Source organism: Mirounga leonina, unplaced genomic scaffold (genome assembly GCF_011800145.1).
Source record: "Mirounga leonina isolate KUSES-001 unplaced genomic scaffold, KU_Mleo_1.0 Mir_129, whole genome shotgun sequence".
NCBI classification, from domain to species: Eukaryota; Metazoa; Chordata; class Mammalia; order Carnivora; family Phocidae; genus Mirounga; species Mirounga leonina.
This window is the reverse complement of record NW_023270323.1, coordinates 67944225-67966328: the sequence shown is the minus strand read 5'-3', so window position 1 is coordinate 67966328 and position 22104 is coordinate 67944225. Positions and strand designations below refer to the sequence as shown.

The following is a 22104-nucleotide window of genomic DNA, read 5'->3' as shown; positions in this document are numbered from 1 at the left end:
AAGGGAGCCCAAATTCACTAGGTTGGGGAAAAGGCAATTTATTGGCTCATGTACCTGAAAAGCCCAGAGCCAGACCTGGCTTCAGGTATGGATAGACCCAGGCTCTCAAATGTCATATTGACTCTACCTCTTTCCATCTCATAGTTTTGCTTTTCTTTGAGTTGGCTTTATCCTTCAGGAGGTTCTTAGCAAAGTACCACAGGCAGCTTCAAGATTACATTTTACCAACTTAGCATGCCCCTAGAAAGAGAGCACCACTTTTTCAACCATTTCAACAAAAGTCTCAAGGCGGACTCTATTCACCTGAGCAGAGTCATGGTTTCTAACACTAATTCCTGTGGTCAGTGGGATAGATTACACTGATCAGCTAAGTTCAGGTCATGAGGGATCCAGGAAAATGGGGTTTACCTGCCTCAACCACATGAACTAGAGACTGCAGTGGGGTATGCCATGCCAGCAAGAACAGATGTCCACTACAGCTCATCTTCCTCACCCTTGCAAGAAAACCCGATGCAATTCACAGAGCACCAACTTCAGAGCTGGAGGAGACAGAGAAAGGATTAAGACTTGGTCTCTACTCTCAGAGAGGAACCCAGAAGCACACATGCACACACACAAAGGAGGATGCAAACATCCAGGCAGAAAAATGGCCCAGGCCCAAGACCCTGTGAGGTGATGAAGGAAACGCAAGGCCAGCTGACAAGAAACCCAAGCTCCAAGGCCCCATTCTGCCCTTCTCAAGAAGTGTGACCTAAGACAAGTTCTTCCATTTCTCTGAGAAAACTGTTTCCTCTCCTAGTAAACAAAATGGTCAAACTGAACTGATATTTCCCAAAAGAATGGATGTGATGTCAGGGTCGTGGGATTGAGTCCCGTGTCAGGCTCCAAACTCAGCATGGAGTCTGCTTGGGATTCTCTCTCTCCCGCTGCCTCTGCCCATCCCCTTGCTCTCTTTCTCTCAAATAGATAAAAATCTTTAAATAAAATAAAATACAAAAACTGTCTGAACTAATTAACCATGTAGCTTTTCTATAACCAATATTGTATTCGATAAAATGGGAAAGTTTCAAGTTAAAAGCTGGTAACTTCCTTAATCTCTGTCATGGGCATTTCTTTTTCCATAATCAAAAAGCAAATATAAGAATGACAACTATGAAAAAAGGGGCACCTGGGTGGCTCAGTCGGTTAAGTGCCTGACTTGATTTTGGCTCGGGTCATGATCTTAGGGTCATGAGATCAAGCCCCACAGTGGGCTCTGCGCTCAGTGGGGAGTCTGCTTGAGATTCTCTCTCTCTCTCCCTCTTCCCTCCCTAAAATAAATAAATAAAGCTTAAAAATAAAAAAATAAAAATAAATAAAGGGAAAAGGGGGAGGCAGGCTGTTTCCCCCATGTCTGCGCCTTGGAAAGTTAAAAGTGAAGTCTTGGCCTTTCACTGAATCTCCACCAGCTGTCTTATGTACAGATTAGGAAGCGAGGCTCACAGAGTTTAAGCAATTTTGCCAGTAACCTTTATCTCATTAGGACAGAAATGAATCTAGAGCTTCCCCCTGATTTTCATTCTAATGTTATTTTTTTTTCTAAATTGAGTCTTCAGATAAAATTGAAAAGGTTACTGTCAAATTTCTAAGTTGTGCCAGATAAACACAATGCGCTTTAAAAAATGAAACCTGGGTGTGACATTGCTCACATGTTGAATAGAGGTTCAAAAGGAGTCAATAAAGGCCAAAAAAGAAAGGTGATTATATTCACAGAATTTTAAGATTGTAAGCAAGATATCACCCACCGGGACCATCTTCCTTACTTCATAAAGAAGGCAAGCATGGCACCCGGAGTCCACTGATTTCTATATAGTCACACAGCTTATATGGAAGACTCGTGACTGGCTTTATCTCTTGAACTTCAGTGTTCTTTCCACTGAACCTTAAAGTCTCTCACAAGAAGGATAAAGGGCCTCAGAACACCCTAAAATTGAAGCCCCGTGGGACTGACTTTCTGGAGACCTCATCTCTCAGGCATTACCTATGAAACCTGTTACTCTCTGATCTAGCCAGTTGCAATTCAATAATCTGCATTTATAGAACTCCTTCCCTTCATCAAGCATTGTGCTAGGGGTGAAAGGATACAAAGATACAGAAGCTACAGTCCTTGCCATGGGAGCCTCCAATTTAGCAACAAATATGTAAACAATTAGCCATGAAATGGTACAAAATAACATAGTGGTTGGGTACAGAGTGGTAGCCACTTTCTCTATTTTCCCAGGAAACATAATATCCCACACGCCATCTGGGGCAGACTTTCTGGCAGAGGGGGAGTAGGTATCCTCCGCTGGGCTGATGTTAGAACCCCATCCCTCTGACCCAAGTGATCGGCACAGGTTGGGCATGTGATCCAAGCAAAGGCAAGCAGGGTCCTTCCTGGGATTTTATCCATTGAGGTGGGAGAGAATCTCTCTCTCGCCTGTTGGGTCTGAGGGTTGGAAGGATGTGAATTCAGAGTGACCCGTGGCCTTGTTCTCCATCCCATGGAAAAAGCCAAATAGTAAAAAGGAGTGAGCGCCACCGAGACCAGTACAGATATGTGAGTGGGAGAAAAGTTAAGGATATGTGTCTAACAGCAATTAATTCCTAGGTCCTTCGATGTCCATCCTCCTCCTCTTTATCATCACCAGAATTGACATTTCCAGTGCTTAATTTTATGTCAAGAATGGTGCCTATATAAGTACCTATAGGTACTTGACATCATCTCATTTAATAATGATTACAGTAGTATTAATAAAATTATGAAGGTAATACTATATTCCTTTTACAGAAGAGTACTAAGGAACAAAGAGGACAAATAATTTGCCGTGGGTCACACAGCTAGTAAGAGAACTGGGCCATGAACCCAAGCTTGTCTGACTCCAAAATCTTAGTTCTTCCTACTGCTACAGAAAGCCCTGAGGCCACAAGCACTGTTTTCTGAATTAAGGTAGGCAACCTGAATTTCTTGTATAGAACTAGGATTCAAGTATCCACACCATGTGACACCCCCCACCCCCAGGCTGGATGGACTCTGAGGTTGGTTTCTTCTCTGTGCTGATTTCTGGTGAGTCTCTTCCCTAATTTGATTTCCCTCCCACCCCCTACCACCATGGGTGGAAGTCCTCTCTCCAGGCAGAGAAATCTCCAAGTCCTGTGCCCCACGACAGCTGCCTCAGGGTCCACATCAGATTCTCCCTCTTCAGTTCCCACCTCTGTCCAGAGTAGACCACCATTTCTGACATCCACACAACATCTCCACAGGTATCCAATAGGCTGTCTTTATTGAGCATTTATGATCTGCCAGGCACTGTTCTAGGTTCTTGGGATACACCAATAGACACAATATACAGAGATTACTACCCTCAGGGAGTTGAATTCTAGGGGCAGGATGGTGGGGGATGGGGAAGTGGTGGTGGTGGCAGGGAGACAGACAATAAACAATAAATATAATAGGGGCACCTGGCTGGCGGTGGGTAGAGCGTGAGACTCTTGCTCTCAGGGCTGTGGGTTTGGTCCCCATGTTGGGTGTAGAGATTCCTTAAAAATAAAATCTTAAAAAAAAAAAAACCAACAAACTGAGGATTACAGAAGGGAGGGGGGTGGAGGGATGGGGTAACTGGGTGATGGGCATTAAGGAGGGCACATGTTGTGATGAGCACTGGGTGTTATATGCAACTAATGAATCGTTGAACACTACATCAAAAACTAATAATGTACTATATGTTGGCTAACTGAACATAATTTTAAAAAACCTAATAGATTGAATTTAAATAGTTTTTAAAAATAAAAGTAAAATCTAAAAAAAAACCCCAATATGTATAATAAATGAGTTCATTAAGGCACGTTGGAAGGTGGTAAATGCAGAACACGAAAAAGATCAGAGAAGGGAGATCAGGAGTATGTAGAGAAAGGGTGAAACAAGAATCTCACTGAGAGATTCAGGCAAAGATGAAAAACCAGGCAGACATCTGCATGAAGAGCTCTAGGCCAGGACAAGGGGCCTGAGGCCAGTGGGGCTGGAATGGAGTGAGCCAGGGGACAGTAACTGGAATAAAGTCAGGGAGGTCAGGGGGAACCTGAGTGGTACAGTCAAGGACTCCGGCTTTCACCCAGAGATGACAGCCACTGGTGGGTGTGAGCAGAAGGGTGGCCATGATGTGATTTGGAGGGGCTCATTCTGGCTCCTGGGTTGAGCATAAACCACAGGGGAGCAGGGTGGAAGCAAGGAGACAGTTAGGAGGAGATAGTCTAGGGGCCATAAAGTAGGCCTTGCTATGTAACGTGTCCCTCAGTGAAATCACCCTCTTCTCCCAGCTACCCCCAATCTGCTTCCTGATGCCATGATGCAGTCACCCAGGTAGGAATTCAGACGTCCTCTTTAGCCCTTTGCTCCTCTCCCAGGACATGTCCACTCGGTTACTGACGACTGAAGAGGCTGACCGCCAGAAAGCCCTCACTTCCATCCCTCCTCCTTCTGTTCCTCCTCCTTGTCCTGCCCTCAGGCCCCCCTCATCCCAGCCGGGCCTCCCCATGTGCAGCTCCATCCCTGCCTTCCAGCTGTCCTCCACACCACACACCAAGTTGGGGCCCCCCACTGCCCACTGGATCAAATGATGCCCATCAGCACAGTATTCAAGGCTCCACACAACCCAGTATCAAATCCTGCCACCTCTCCCTCAGACCCCAAGCTGCAGTGACACTGGGTCACACACTGTTCCCTAAACATGCCACACTCCTTCAGACCTCCTACTTTTGCTCACACCTCTCCCTCTGTCTGGAAGGCCTGTCCTGCCATTCTCTCCCTGGTGAAACCCTCCTCAATATGAAGTTCCGGATGTGATGTCACCTGCTTTCCAAAAGCTCCTCCAGTGCCACGGTGAGGAATTCATTCATTCATTCATTCATTCATTCATTCAAGAAATATCTCCCGAGTCCCTAGGCAATCAGCTGACCACCGTGAGTTACTCTCCCCTAACCCAAGGACAGTTCTTTTCTGGTATGAAGACAGGGAAAGAGTTGTGGGTCCTTTTATTTACATTGCTTTCTTTTGTGAAAGAGGTTAAAGGTGAATGTCTTACTCCCTTCTGTGTACCCCCACGGGATCTGTCCATGTCCCTTTGGAGTCCCTATCACAGCACATCATGTTCTGCGGCTGAGGCTCCTTGTGTTGAAGAGGCCGTCCCATGCATGTAGTCTTTCCTCCGCTGCTCGACCGCATATCAACGGGCCTTGGCCTGAAATGCTTCCTTACCTAGAGATGAAGAGCCCACGTAGCCTGTGCCTGGCTTATCGCTTTGTGTGGAAACTTCTTTCCCTGTTTCAGGCTCAATATGTGCTCCTTTGCTCTGCTTAAATGTGTGCATCACTGGCCCTCAGGCACACTCATAGATTTCAGTATTTCAGACACAAGGGAGGAAGGGTCCTTCTACCACTGCACAATTGCCCTGTGTCAGCTGCTGGGCATTCACTAGCCACGAGGGACCTGTGCACATGACTGCATATCTCTCTCTCCATGTGAATGAAGCATCATTCCATCCAGTGTGTTTTCCTTGGCAACTCTGATACCAAGATGCAGTGGACACAGTGTTTGGACTTCTATTCCTGGTGGCTAGCTTCATGATGATCTTTGCTACCCTCATGTAGTTGGAGTCTTCCTTTGGTACTGGCAACAATGTTCTGCTCGAAAATTTGCCTATCCCAAGAATCTTTTTTTTTTTTTTAAGATTTTATTTATTTATTTGAGACAGAGAGAATGAGAGACAGAGAGCACGAGAGGGGGGAGGGTCAGAGGGAGAAGCAGACTCCCCGCCGAGCAGGGAGCCCGATGCGGGACTCGATCCCGGGACTCCAGGATCATGACCTGAGCCGAAGGTAGTCGCCCAACCAACTGAGCCACCCAGGCGCCCGCCTATCCCAAGAATCTTAATTTTTTGCTGGTATCCTGCTAATAATTCCATTTTCCAGACTCTTCTGTAGATGGTTGTGACCATGTGGTTAAGTTTTACTTAGCTGAATGAATGGTTAGCAAGAGTATTATGAGGGCTTCCAGAAAGCCTCCTTAAATGGGAGGGGATGCACCCATGGTCACCCCTCTCCTTCCAGCAGTGTGGAGAGGGGCTGCCCCAGCTGGAGCTCCAGCAGTCACCTTGAACCATGAGGTGATGTTGAGGATAAAGCTGGCATGGCAGAGCAGAAAGATATAAAATCCTGGCTCCCTAAAGCATGATTCTTCCATCCCAACCTGCGACTGTATCTCTGGTCCTCTTTTATGTAAGAGAGGAATAAACTTCTCATTTGTTTGGGTTTTTCTGTTATATGTAGCCGAACTAAGTAATAAAAAGTTCATCTGTCTTGCTCACCTTTGTATTTCCTGCACCTTGCACAGTGTCCGGCACAAAAGAGGTGCTCATGAGAAATATCTGATGCATCATACACAAATGGGTATGTATTAAATGGCCCACACCACAAAGATAATATAAAAGGGATATTGTGCATACATATGTAAAACCTTATAGTTCAGGGAATATTTTGAAGATAGCCAGGGATTTTTCACTGTAGCTGTTAAGACCCAGTTGAGTGCTGTTTACACTCTTCACTTCTTGAAATAACACATAATCTTGCTTTTGGGAAGAGTCCACTGTCAGTCTGGCCTCATTGTTTGGGTCACGATAGGCAGACAAGGAAGAGTGGCAGCTGCCCAGCTGGAAGCTGGCTGGGAGAGATGAGTGTTTTCCTGATTATACTTATTTAATATTTAAAGATAACTGTCATCCAGATCCAACCCCCAGGCTACCAGGTAATTTGTATCATAAAGGCTCATGGGGGGTTATGTTTTATATCACGTATTTCTTTTTCCATCATAGTAGTCTTCACAGTTGGCTCCACGTGTAAAGCAAACTACAAAAACATATGGTCCCTTGTTCTAGATTTTTGTAGCTGGAGGGAATAAAGAGCCAACTCACTATTTTTCTTAAAAAAATATACCTGTTGGGCGCCTGGATGGCTCAGATGGTTAAGCGTCTGCCTTCAGCTCAGGTCATGATCTCAGGGTCCTGGGATCGAGTCCCGCATTGGGAGCCTGCTTCTCCCTCTGCCTCTCTCTCTCTCTCTGTCTCTCATGAATAAATAAATAAAATCTTAAAAAAAATATATACCTGCTACCAATTTCTTTGAAGGAAAAAGAAATTACTGTTAGGAAGTGAAGTATATCTCTCCTTATGCACACATTCCCCTTTCATTCAATTGTTTAGCAAACATTTTATCTAGGGCCCGCTATATGCCAGGCACGGTTCTCAGTATTGGGGTACAGCACACTTTAAACACACCCAAACACTTGTGTGCACAAAGCTAACATTCTAGTGAGAGAGTCGGACAAAAAATATGTTAAATAAGTAAAATAAACAAATTGTTAGTTAGTGATAACTGCTAAAGAAAAGCATAAAGCAAGGAAGGGATTGCAGTTAAAATTTTACAAAGGGTGGTGAAAGAAGGCTTCCCTGAGAAAGTAACATCTGATGGGAGATGTGATGAAAGGAAAGAGCAAACAGTGCAGTGTGTAAGGGAAGAGCACTCCTGGCAGAGGTGCAAGGTTGTATATGGGCTGAGGATCAGCAGGAGGCTGGTGTGGCTGGAGCAGAGAGAGCTACGGAGAATGCACAGCAGGTTAGAGGTATTGGGGCCAGGTCATGGAGGTCTCACATGTCATCAAAGAAGCTGAGATTTTACCCCCTGCGATATGAAAGCCCTGTAGAGTTTTGAGCATGGTGACATGATCTGATGTATATTTTATAATGATTACCCTGGCTCCACTGTTGAAAACAGTGGAAGCAGGCTTATTCAGGATTTGTTTCTCTTCGGGGTCTCCAGACACTGTCTCTCACCAGCCATTCTACCCTCTTCATTCCTTCAGTGATCTTCTTCCCCAGGCCACTTCAGAATCACGAGCAATTCTGGGCTCCCTCTGTCCCCATCAAAATGTATTTTTGGCTTTTTTAATCACACTAGGTAGTCAACAACATATGCCATTGTGGCAAATTCAAATCCAAGAAGAGCAGAGTGAAGAACAAAAGTTGGTAGAGTTTTCACAGGGTCATTAAAGTGGGCCTATAATCTTCCCACTGTTTAGTCAGGACTTCTTCAGGTGTTAAGTAAAACTAATCCAACTGTACTCATTTTCTATTTTTGATAAATTACCACAAATTTAACCACTTAACATAAGGTCTATTTGTCAGAAGTCCAGGTATGGAGTGGCTGGGGTTTTCCTTAGGGTCTCAAGGGCTAAATCAAGGTGTTTGCCAGCTGAGTTCCTGTCTGGAGGCACTGGAGAGAAATTTGTTCCCAGGCTAAGTCAGGTTGTTGGCATCATTCAGCTCCTTATGGTTGTAGGACTGTCATCAGGGACTGCTCTCAAATCCCAGAAGCCACCTCTGGTCCTGAATACAAGGCCCCTCCATCTCCTCCACTGAATTCTTCTTATACTTCAGATCTCTCTGGTTTCTCTATAATCTCTAGACTTGGTGCTAAGGGCTCATATGATTAGGTCCGGTCCACCTGGATAATCTCCCTACTTTAAGGTCAGTTTATTTGGGATCTTAATTACAACTGCAAATTCCCTTCACAGCAAAACCTAGATTAGTGATTGACTAAATAACTGGGAGACAGTGTATATATACCAGGGGCTGGGAATTTGGGACCATCTTAGAATTCTGCCTACTACACCAAGAAAAGGGAACACACTGGCCCATGTGTCTGGGAAAGACCTCCCAGAGAGGGAAGCACTGCTGTGGGAGCCAAACAGGGCCTCAGGGACTAATTGGCACTAAGACCCAATGCACCCTGACTCACTCATACTCTCTCTCCATTCACCTCTTAATTCTACTGGCTTCTGCTCATCTTCCTTCTGCAGAGTTGCTTTCCCCATATAACAAGAAAGACAGCCATCAACTGGTCTAGTTCCTGCTCTCATAGTTCTGCTATTCCAGCAGAAAGGGGATCTCTTTCTCCTAATGTTTGAATATCAATTCAGAGAAGGATCTCCCCACCTAGGTCATATGCTATGGCTGGAATGGGAAATGGAGCACAAAGACTGAGATGCTTTCAGAGCCATTTGGAAAGGGAGAGGAGTTCTCCAAAGGAGGGAAATGGAAGGTACTCTGGATAGACAGACAAACAGACTCACTGTGAGCCTAATCAGCTGTCAGACTCACTCTTTCCCCCAAAGACTTTAAATCTCCTCTGCATCTCTCCCTTTCGTTTTCTTACCTGACTAGTCTTACCTTCTCTACTTCTCAGGGGATTGGGATCCAGTATCCACAAGATCAAGTTCAAACCTACACCAGCTGGGGGTGTGGGATGGGGTTAGACAGCGAAGGAATAATGTCTTGTAGAATAACCTAGAAAGAATTCTGGACTAAAGGGTAGTCCTTGTTCTGCTACTACTGTGACATTGAGCATGCCATTGTAGTCATGGAGGTCTGCCACTCAGATCTCCTTCCAGAGAAACTGATGTCATGAGTACAGTCACTTGACAGCTTCCACCTTTTACATCTTTGGATTCATTGTGACATTCACACAAAGACAATGATCCCCCAAAGCTGCTTTGAGCCAACAACCAAGCCCAATGGGGATGCCAAGTCTGGGCTATTTCTGCCCAATACAAAATTCCTGTAATGTTTTGTCTTTTCATGAGCTCCTCATTGGCCTGGCCAAGACACTTTCTTAGCTGTACTGCAGTCTGCTGGTTCTCCCACCCAATCCTGCACATTTCCCTCTCCTCTCACGATGTCAGGCCTGCATCAAGTGTGTGCCCCTGTCTACTCCTTTTCCCCCTCTATTTACTCTTCAGATATTTCTCCCAATAAATCTCTTGCACATTTAAATTGGTCTTGGTGTTCACTTTTTGGAGGATCCAAACTGACACTCACATCAATGCTCTATTTCTCATCTGTAACATGAAGGGAACTGGAATGGATTTCTGGGGTCCCTCCTAGTTCTAAAATTTCACCTATTTTTGAGATTCTAGAAGGTTATCCCTGTTTAATGAAAGAAGAGAAAGAGGGCTGAGCAACTAGATCTCTGGTCCACAACTATTTGGTGCCTCTGACCCTTGCTATGTTTGATTTTTTTTTCTTTTAAAAGTTTTTTTTTTTTAATAGTTTATATATTTAACACAGAGAGAGCGAGCGAGAGAGAGACAGAGAGCAAGCACTAGCAGAGGGAATGGCAGGCAGGGGAGAAGCTATGTTTGATTTTTGTCATTGTAGAGAACTTTCCTATTGGTAATATCTTATCAGGAAAGGTAAATAATTCTGGGCAATATTTCAAATGGCTACAAAGAGTTTAGGGACTGGCTGAAAACTCTATACATGGCTTGAACCATCACTTTGCCTAAGCTAATGGTTCTTACACTTCGATGCACATTAGAAACAACCTTTATTTATTTTTTTAAGATTTTATTTATTTATTTGAGAGAGAGAGAGACAGCACAAGCAGGGGAAGCAGCAGGCAGAGACAGCAAGCAGAGCAGCAGACCAGCTCCCCACTCAGCAAGGAGCCTGATGTGGGACTCGATCCCAGGACCCTGGGATCATGACCTGAGCCAAAGGCAGCCACTTAACTGACTGAGCCACCCAGGCACCCCAAGAAGCGACTTTAAAAAAGAGATTTTTGAACCCAACTTCACTCATGAGGAGGGTGATAGCCCTGGGGAATCTGTTTCCATTTTTAAATTTTTACTTTTTAAAAATTTTTAAAGATTTTATTTATTTATTGAGAGAGAGCGAGAGAGCATGAACAGAGGAAGGAGCAGAGGGAGAGGGACAGACTCTGCGGAGCACGGAGTCATGCTGAGCATAGAGCTGGTCACAGGACTTGATCCCATGACCCTGACATCAAGACCTGAACCAAAATCAAGAGTAGGACACTCAACCAACTGAGCCACCCATGCACCCCCCTCTTAGGACTGTCTTTGCTGCATCCCAAAGGTTTTGAGTTAAAAGAGTCAACTCTCAGGGCCCCAAAGAGTCAACTCTCAATCAGGGCATCCTCACAAGGGTTGTGCCTGGCAGAAATAGGGATCAAGATCCTCTGGTCCACTGACAGTCCTCAGAGTTGACCCATAGTTGCCCTTGCATCTGACACAGCTTTGTCCCTTACATTTCAATCATTTATATAATTTAAAAAAAAAATCATTTTGTTGGGGTGCTTGGGTGGCTCAGTTGGTTAAGTGGCTGCCTTCGGTTCAGGTCATGGTTCCAGGGTCCTGGGATCGAGCCCCGCATTGGGCTCCGTGCCTGGCAGGAAGCCTGCTTCTCCCTCTCCCATTCCCCCTGCTTGTGTTCCCTCTCTCGCTATCTTTCTCTCTCTGTGTGTGTCAATTAAATAAATAAATAAAATCTTTAAAAAAATCATTTTGTTTTTCAGTTAAAAATAGAGCTACCCTATGACCCAGCAATTGCACTACTGTGTATTTACCCCAAAGATACAGACGTAGTGAAAAGAAGGGACACATGCACCCCAGTGTTCATAGAAGTAATATCCACAATAGCCAAACTGTGGAAGGAGCCAAGATGTCCTTCAGTAGATGAATGGATAAAGAAGATGTGGTTCATATATACAATGGAATATTACTCAGCCATCAGAAAGGATGAATACCTACCAATTGCATCAACATGGATGGAACTGGAGGGGATTATGCTAAGTGAAATAAGTCAATCAGAGAAAGACAATTTTCATATGGTTTCACTCATATGCAGAATATAAGGAATAGCGCAGAGGACCATAGCGGAAGGGAGGGAAAACTGAATGGGAAGAAATCAGAGAGGGAGACAAACCATTAGAGACTCTTGACTCTGGGAAACAAACTGAGGGTTGCAGAAGGGGTTTGGGGTAACTGGTGATGGCCATTAAGGAGGGCACATGATCTGATGAGCACTGGGTGTTATACCAACTAATGACTCATTGAACACTATATCAAAAACTAATGATGTACTATATGTTGGTTAATTGAATTTAAATTAAAAAATATATATATATAATACCTTGGAACTCATCATTATAAGTAGTAGTACATGGTCAAGGTAAAAGTAAATCAAAAGAACTACAATTTTAAAAAACGGCTCCCCATCCCATCCTAAAGCAACAGAATACACATTCTTCTCAAGTGTACATGGAACATTCTCCAGAATAGATCACATACTGGGTCACAGATCAGGTCTCAACTGGTACCAAAAGACTGGGATTATTCCTTGCATATTTTCAGACCAATGCTTTGAAACTTGAACTCAATCACAAGAGGAAATTTGGAAAGAACTCAAATACATGGAGGTTAAAGAGCATCCTATTGGGCGCCTGGGTGGCTCAGATGGTTAAGCGTCTGCCTTCGGCTCAGGTCATGATCTCAGGGTCCTGGGATCGAGTCCCGCATCGGGCTTCCTGCTCCTTGGGAGCCTGCTTCTCCCTCTGCCTCTCTCTCTCTCTCTCTCTCTCTGTCTCTCATGAATAAATAAATAAAATCTTTAAAAAAAAAAGAGAGAATGCATTTAAAAAAAAAAAAAGAGCATCCTATTAAAGAATGAATGGGTCAATCGGGAAATTAAAGAATAATTTTTAAAAATCATGGAAACAAATGAAAATAAAAACACAACTGTTCAAAACCTTTGGCATGCAGTAATGGTAGTCCTAAGAGGGAAGTATATAGCAATACAAGGCTTTCTCAAGAAACAAGAAAGGTCTCAAATACATAATCTACCCTTACACCTAAAGGAGATGGAGAAAGAACAGCAAATAAAGCCTTAAACCCAGCAGGAGAAGAGAACTAATAAAGATCAGAACAGAAATCAATGAAATAGAAACCAAAAGAACAGTAGAACAGATCAACAAAACCAGGAGTTGGTCCTTTGAAAGAATTAATAAGATTGATAAGACCCTGGCCAGACCTATCAAAAAGAAAAGATAAAGGACCCAAATAAATAAAATCATGAGTGAAAGAGGGGAGCTCACAACCAACACCTAAGAAATACAAACAATTATAAGAACATACTATGAGCAACTATATGTCAATAAATTAGGCAATCTGGAAGAAACAGATGCATTCCTAGAGACACATAAACTACCAAAACAGAAACAGGAAGAAATAGAAAACCTGAACAGACCCATAATCAGCAAGGAAATTGAAGCAGTAATCAAAATCTCCCAACAAACAAGAGTCCAGGACCGGATGGCTTCCCAGGGGAATTCTACCAAACATTTAAAGAAGAATTAATACCTATTCTGAAGCTGTTCAAAAAATAGAAGTGGAAGAAAAACTTTCAAACTCTCTGAGGCCAGGATTACCTTGATCCCAAAACCAGACAAAGACCCCACCGAAAAGGAGAATTACAGACCAATATCCCTGATGAACATGGATGTAAAAATTTCCACCAAGATACTAGCCAATAAGGTCTAACAGTACATTAAAAGGATTATTTACCACGACCAGGTGGAATTTATTCCTGGGATGCAAGCGTGGTTCAACACCCCCAAATCAATCAATGTGATACACTACATTAATAAAAGAAAGGACAAGAACTATATGATCCTCTCAATAGATGCAGAAAAAACATTTGACAAAATATAACATCTTTTCTTGATTAAAACTCTTCACAGTGTAGGGATAGAGGGGACACACCTCAATATCATAAAAGCAATATATGAAAAGCCCACAGCAAATATTCTCAATGGGGAAAAACAGAGAGCTTTCCCCCTAAGGTCAGGAACATGGCAGGGATGCCCACTCTCACCACTGTTGTTCAACATAGTACTAGAAGTCCTAGCCTCAGCAATCAGAAAACAAAAAGAAATAAAAGGCATCCAAATTGGCAAAGAAGTCAAACTCTCATTCTTCAGAGATGACATGATACTCTATGTGGAAAACCCAAAAGACTCCACCCCAAAATTGCTAGAACTCATACAAGAATTCAGCAAAGTGGCAGGATATAAAATCAATGCACAGAAATCAGTTGCATTTCTATACACTAACAATGAGACAGAAGAAAGAGAAATTAAGGAATCGATCCCATTCACAATTGCACCCAAAACCATAAGATACCTAGAAATAAACCTAACCAAAGAGGTAAAGGATCTATACTCTGAAAACTATAGATCACTCATGAAAGAAATTGAGGAAGACACAAAGAAATGGAAAAATGTTCCATGCTCATAGATTGGAAGAATAAATATTGTTAAAATGTCTATGCTACCTAGAGCAATCTATACATTCAATGCAATTCCTATCAAAATACCATCAACATTTTTCACAGAGCTGGAACAAACAGTCCTAAAATTGTATGGAATCAGAAAAGACCTCAAATAGCCAAAGAAATGTTGAAAAAGAAAAGCAAAGCTGGTGGCATTACAATTCCAGACTTCAAGCTCTATTACAAAGCTGTCATCATCAAGATAGTACGGTACTGGCACAAAAACAGACCCATAGATCAATGGAACAGAATAGAGAGCCCAGATATGGACCTTCAACTCTATGGTCAACTATTCTTCGACAAAGCAGGAAAGAAGATTCAGTGGAAAAAAGACAGTCTCTTCAACAAATGGTGTTGGGAAAACTGGACAACCACATGCAGAAGAATGAAACTAGACCATTTCCTTACACCACACACAAAAATAGACTCAAAATGGATGAGAGAACTAAATGCGAGACAAGAATCCATCAAAATCCTGGAGGAGAACACAGGCAGCAACCTCTTTGACCTTGGCTGCAGCAACGTCTGGCCAGACACATCTCCAAAGGCAAGGGAAACAAAGGCAAAAATGAACTTTTGGGACGCCATCAAGATAAAAAGCTTTCACACAGCAAAGGAAATAGTCGACAAAATGAAAACACAAATGACAGAATGAGAGAAGATATTTGCAAATGTTTTATCAGACAAAGGGCTAGTATCCAAAATCTATAAAGAACTTATCAAACTCGACACCCAAAGAACAAAGAATCCAATCAAGAAATGGGCAGAAGACATGAACAGACATTTCTGCAAAGAAGACATCCAAATGCCCAACAGACACATTAAAAAATGCTCAACATCACTCTGCATCAGGGAAACAAAAATCAAAACCACAATGAGATACCACCTCACACCGGTCAGAATGGCTAAAATTAACAAGTCAGGGGCGCCTGAGTGGCTCAGTGGGTTAAGTGTCTCCCTTTGGTTCAGGTCATGATCTCAGGGTTCTGGGATCGAGTCCCACATCGGGCTCCCTGCTCAGCTGGGAGTCTGCTTCTCCCTCTTCCTCCCCCTACTCATGCTCTCTCTCTCTCTCTGTCAAATAAATAAATAAAATCTTTAAAAATAAATAAAATAATAAAATTAACAAGTCAGGAAACGACAGATGTTGGCGGGGATGTGAAGAAAGGGGAACGCTCCTACACTGTTGGTGGGAATGCAAGCTGGTGCATCCACTCTGGAAAACAGTATGGAGGTTCCTCAGAAAGTTGAAAATAGAGTTACCCTATGACCCAGCAATTGCACTACTAGGTATTAACCCCAAAGATCCAAATGTAGTGATCTGGAGGGGCACCTGTACCCCAATATTTATAGCAGAAATGTCCACAATAGCCAAACTATAGAAAGAGCCCAGATGGACGCCTGGGTGGCTCAGTTGGTTAAGCCACTGCCTTTGGCTCAGGTCATGATCCTGGAGTCCCGGGATCGAGTCCCGCATCGGGCTCCCTGCTCGGCGGGGAGTCTGCTTCTCCCTCTGACCCTCCTCCCTCTCATGCTCTCTGTCTCTCATTCTCTCTGTCTCAAATAAATAAATAAAATCTTAAAAAAAAAAAAAAAAGAAAGAGCCCAGATATCCAACAACAGATGAATGGATAAAGAAGATGTGGTGTATATATACACAATGCAATATTACTTAGCCATCAAAAAATGAAATCTTGCCATTTGCAATGATGTGGATGGAACTAGAGGGTATTATGCTAAACGAAAAAAGTCAATTAGAGAAAGACAATTATCATATTATTTCACTCATATGTGGAATTTAAGAAACAAAACAGAGGAGCACAGGGGATGGGAGGGAAAAATGAAACAAGATGAAATCAGAGAGGGAGACAGACCGTAAGAGACTCTTAACTACAGGAAACAGAGGGTTGCTGGAGAGGAGGGGTGTGGCGAGATGGGATAACTGGGTGGTGGGCATTAAGGAGGGCACAGGATATAATGAGCACTGGATGTTATATAAGATTGATGAATCACTAAACTCTAACTTTGAAACTAATAATACACTATATGTTAATTAATTGAATTTAAATAAAAAAATAACAAAAAACTGCTCCCAATTATAACATCCTTTTTATTTTTTTAAGATTTATTTATTCATTTATTTGAGAGAGAGAGAGCACAAGTGGGGAAAGGGGAGCGATGCAGAGGGAGAGAGAAAGAGAAAGAGATCTCAAGCAGACTCCCCACTGAGCTTGGAGCCTGATGCAGGGCTTGATCTCACAACCCTGAGATCATGACCTAAGCTGAAATCAAGAGTCAGATGCTTAACCGACTGAACTACCCAGGAACCTCAAAATACCCTTAAAAAAAGAGAACATATATCCTACAATTTTAGGGGACTAAGGACCCTCTGAAATGCATCTATAAGCCTCTTACTGTTTATGGAACCTCATGCAGGAACCTCTGGAATAAGGAAAAAGAAAGCCAGAAGAGAGAGATCAGAAATCTAAAATACTGGAAACAGATCTAAAAATTGAATTGTTAGCATAACCTATATATTCTGCATTTGTTGCCTTGAACAGAATAAGCTTAAATAAACATGGCTGCATTACCTTAAAAGAAAAATCAGGGACCCCTGGGTGGCTGAGTCAGTTAAGCATCTGCCTTCAGCTCAGGTCATGATCTGGGAGTCCTGGGATCAAGTCCCACATCGGGCTCCCTGCTCAGTGGGAAGCCTCTTTCTCCCTCTGCCTGCTGCTCCCCCTGCTTGTGCTCTCTCTCTCTCTGACAAATAAATAAATAAAATCTTTAAAAAAAAAAAATCAAAAGAAGAATGAAAGTCCCCTCCATCCCCACTAGGACAAAGAAATAGTCACACTCACATTCTGGTGTGTTTCCTGCCTTTTGTACTTAACATTTTAAGGTATTTTCATAATTATGATCATGGTATGTATTCAATTTCATTTCCTCATTTTTTTATTTACCATTATAACTGTTTTTTTCTTCATAAACATAAGTGTATTTTTCCTTCATAAACATCATGCTTACTGTGGGCATAAAATTCCATCATAAAAACCTCAATCTTATTTCATTGCTATATACACCTATCGTTGGAAGTTTAAGTTATTTCCAACGTTTGTTTATAAATAATGGTGCTTAGAATAAAGATTCGCAATAAGGCTTTTTCATAGTTTGGATATTTCCCTTAGGAGAATTTTTAGAAGAGGAATCCGAGGATGAGAGGGCAGGATTTTAAGAGTAATCGTGCATATAATCAAGCTGCTTTTGAGAACAGTGGGACCATTTCGCACGGCTGCTGGTCTGCTCCACCACACCTCCCACCATCGTGAGGTGTTTCTTCTTCTTTTTTTTTTTTTTTAAAGATTTTATTTATTTATTTGAGAGAGCGAATGAGAGAGAGCATGAGAGGGAGGAGGGTCAGAGGGAGAAGCAGACTCCCCGCCGAGCAGGGAGCCCGATGCGGGACTCGATCCCGGGACTCCAGGATCATGACCTGAGCCGAAGGCAGTCGCCCAACCGACTGAGCCACCCAGGCGCCCTGTTTCTTCTTTAATCTTCACAAGTTTGTTGGCCAAAATTGTTGATTCGCTTCCCATGGTCCTGTTTGAACCCTGTGACCCTTGATTCTCAGAAATGCCCATCAGACGTTACAAACCAGTAGCACAGATATGTAAAAAATGAGCTACAGCATTTTACAAATGTTCATTAAAGCAGTTTTATCCCTTCAATTCATCATGCTTCGTATTTTCCTACAGATGGGGTTTCTCGATCTTGGCATTTTGGGCTGGATAAGTCTCTGTTGTGGGGATGGCCCCGGGCACTGTGGGATGTTAGGCAGCATCCCTGGCCTTGCCCCACTAGATGCCAGTCATTCCCCCCTTCCCCCAACCCCACTGTGACAACCAAAAATGGCTCTCGACATTACCACATGTCCCCTGGGGAGCGGGAGGAATAGCCCCTAACTGAGAACCCAGTGTTTCCTGGGAAGAAAATGGCCTGTGACTAATGGAAAAATACATAGCTTGGTTAGCTCAGGTTTCCATTCCAATATTAGACTTTTATTCTTTAGTGTCTCAGACCTGATAGTTCCTGCCTAACACCCTTTCTTGGCCTCTCCCTTGCCAACAGAATTCCAGTTTCATTCAGCTGTTCCCCTCCCATGGACTCAGGGGGTGAATTAGGACTAATTATACCTTGTCTCAGCCATGTCTCGCAGTCCTGTTTCCCTTATCAGTGATTGGTTCTGGTTTGGGTGTGGAAATCCATCCTGGCCAAGAAGACCCAAGGAGGCATCTGCTGAAGGACTTCTGGGAAAGATTTCCTTACTAATAAAAAGTAGCACATAGGAGGAAATGCCCTTCTCCTTCGGCAGATGGTGTCATGTCTCCGTGTGCTGCTGGAAATTGCTGCAGCCACCTTGGACCTCGGAGGGGAGAAAGCATTGACGTGTAGAGCACTAAGAAGATGGAAAGCACTGGGCCTGTGATGAGCTCCTTGAGACACTGAATCACCCAGCCGTGGAGAGAGAGGGACTCTGCCTCCTGGCTTCCTGCTACACGATGCAACACGCCTCTAAACTTTTCAACTACTTGTTGATATTGTTGGGTCTTCCACTCTTTGCATCCTGACTGACTTTCTAGGACCCCAAACACAGTGCCTAAGAGAGGTGGCAAAATCAGGTCCTCTCTGGGCCAGTTGCAACATCCAAGTTGAAGCAATAGGCAGCCCATGGCCACAAGGGCCATCTCCAAGCAGAGATGTGCCTCCAGGGAGGTATAGCCAGTTGAAGAAAGGGTTCAGCCCAGGGGCAGGGAATCTAGACAGCTAATTCTAGTCCTAAAGAACCAGGTAAGCAAGCCAGAAAGGCAGAGGTGTGGTGGGAAGGAAGCTGCTTCTCAGGATCCAGGAGCTCAGGGAAGCCGATGGATTCCAAGCCCACCATGGAAGGTAACAGAAGCTCTTGTTAGACCACGATGGCTCTGTTTTTACTGGCTCCGAGTGGGCAGGACTGAGCGTGGAGGTCTTTAGTACTAGTCGCAGTAATTGAGGGGTGCTAGAGCAGATTATTCCTGACCAAGTGTCTAGCATAAAAAGGATCTCAAAAATGTTTTAGGCATAAATAAATCAGCTGGAACTTATAAGACCAAGTTTTATTAAAATGGGTTTTAAAACCTGCCCTGTAAGTTTTACTCAAATAAAAAGTGTTTAAAATGTATTAAAATGGAATGTACCATTATTTTCAAGGTAGCTGTAAGGTAATTTTCCCACTTACTCAAATCAACTCTTCCTGTTGTCAGTAATTTCCACAATCAAGTAATTCCGACCAAAAGGTTATTAAATACTGGGATGACTGTCACTCTGTAGAGGCCTTTAAAAATTGGCTAGGCTTAAAATATATGATTCAATAGCTTTGCCAATTATAAATATAACCAGCTGAAAAGGATTAAATGTTGGCGGTGGTCATCGAGAGGATGCTCCCACTGCTCAGCCTATGAGCTGGACCGGAGGGATCGGAGGCTCCTCACACCTTGCCCGGTCCCAGGAGTGTACGTTCTGCCCACTGTTTCCACACTTGGGGCCATTTTCAAGGCCACAGACTTGACAGAGTAATGTGTTGTTGTGACCCTCTGAACTGAATAGGTGACTGAACCCGGTTAGGGCCTCTACATAAACTTTTTAATATTCTGGCGGTGGGTACAAAGGTCTCCTTGTTTGGCAGCCACCCACGACAAGCCTCATATAATAAGCAAGCTTCCTTGCATATTACACCTGCCACCTACCAACCTAGGGTCATCTGCCTCTTTCTTTAGTCTCTACCTGCCCTCCACATACAGGCCAGCTTTGATTGTCACCCCAGCAACTTTGAAGTTCCAAACCCACATTAAGGGAGAAAATGTTCTATATACAACAGCAAATACACACACACACAACATACACATAGAGGAACAAATTTAAGAACTATGTAGAATTTAGACCTAGAAAATTTTAAAGCTGTGAGACAAAAGAGTAAATGAGAAGACCTCCTGTGGTTTTGAATAGGAACACTTAATATCATAATACGTAGATTCTCTCTAAACTAATGTGTAAGTGCAATGCAGTCCCTATGCGAACATCAACAGAATTTTTTTCTATTCACATAGGAAAAATAGGTGAGTATTCCAGGGACTATTTTAGAAATCAAATGTAGGAAGAGTGGACTATCCTATCAGATATCAAAACTTATTATAAAGTTATAATAAATTAAATTAAATTAAATTAAATAGCATGGTTCTAGACACAAAATAGACAGATGATTAGAAGAGAGAGTCCCGATTGCTAAATTCATGGTAAAGAGGGCATTTCAAATCCATGGGGAATGGCTGAATTATTCAATAGATGGTACCGGGCAATTGGTTAAGCATTGAAGAAGAATAAAGTTGGATCCCCACCTCACCTTTTATATCAAAATTAATTCCAGATAGAGTAACAACTCATATGTAAAAAAATAAAACCATATGAGTATTAGAAGAAACTGTGGATTCATTTATATTTTTATATATCATGTAATATTAATTTATAATGTTGGAGAAGGGTAAAGGCCTTTCTAAGCTGTTACTTACCTACTGTATTTTCCTTTTGCTGCTGTAACAAATTATCACAAACCTCGTGGCTTACGATGACACAAATTTATTAGCTCACAATTTGGGCAGTCAGAAGACCTAAAAGCAAGGGGTCAGCAGGGCTGCACTCCTTCTGAAGGCTCTAGGCATAACTGTTTATTTGCCTCTTCAGCTTCTAGAGGCCACCTGCATTCCTTGGCTCATGGCCCCTTCCTGCATCACCCCCATCTCTGCTTCTGTCATCACAGCTCCTACTCTGCCTCTGACTCTTCTCCCTCATAGAAGGACCCCTGTGATTACACTGGGCTCACCTGGATAATCCAGGAAAACAATCCCTCTCAAGCTCTTTAACTTAATCATATCTGCAAAGTCCCTTTTGCCATGTAAAGGAATATATTCTCGGGTCTGAGGATTAGGACATTGACATGTTGGTCAGTGGGGGCACTTATTCCATCTACCCCAACTACCCAATAGCTATTCCTTCCTTCTTCCTTAACAGGACCCCGATTATATTCACGCAGCCACTCCTCCCCAGTGCAGTGTGGGGGACTCAGGGAAAGCGGACCACACGCCCAGCTCCACTGAGCAATGGGTCTTGACTGGTCTTCTAGTTATGGTTATTGATCCAGAATGGTCATGGGATCTAATCCATTGGTCCAATCAAGAAAGTAGGAAACAAATGGTAGATAAAGAGGTTTCACTCTTTTACCGAATAAGAACAAGGCAGTGTCTCTCCACTTGGCTGCTGACAGCTGTGTTAGGATAAGAAGGGAGGCCACCCTCAGGATGGTGTCCACACTAGAGATGTCAGAGCAGGGAGAGAAGGGACCTCAGGTCCTGATGATATTATTGAGCAGTGTGATCAACCTGCCCCGAAGTCTTCCCTACTTTTGGATTTTCTGTTAAAGAAGAAAACAAATTTTCTAATTCTTTAAACCATATTTGGGTAGCTTTTCTGTTAATTGCCTTAATAGCATCCTAACTGATACACAACCAGAACATAAAACCCAGAAGCCGTTAAGAAGAATACGGACATATTCCAGTACATTTTAAATTCAGTAAACTTTAAACTTCTATGTGGGAAAATTATAAAAATGTCCAAAGACAATAATAAATAGAAAAATGTTTTCAACATATATGCTAAAAATCCAATTACCCGATTTAACAAAAGCTTGTATAAATCTTAAGAATGTAGAACCCAATAAGGAGCATGGACAAGGGATTCACATAGCTTAAAGAAAAATAAATGC

The 22104-nt window shown here is 42.9% G+C and overlaps 1 protein-coding gene across 1 annotated transcript in view; it reads right to left on the bottom strand.

Annotated features, from left to right (window-relative positions):
• FAM184B (family with sequence similarity 184 member B) overlaps window positions 1-22104 on the bottom strand; it is a 138230-nt gene that overhangs the window by 89344 nt on the left and 26782 nt on the right. The gene's annotated exons all lie outside the window — the stretch shown is intronic.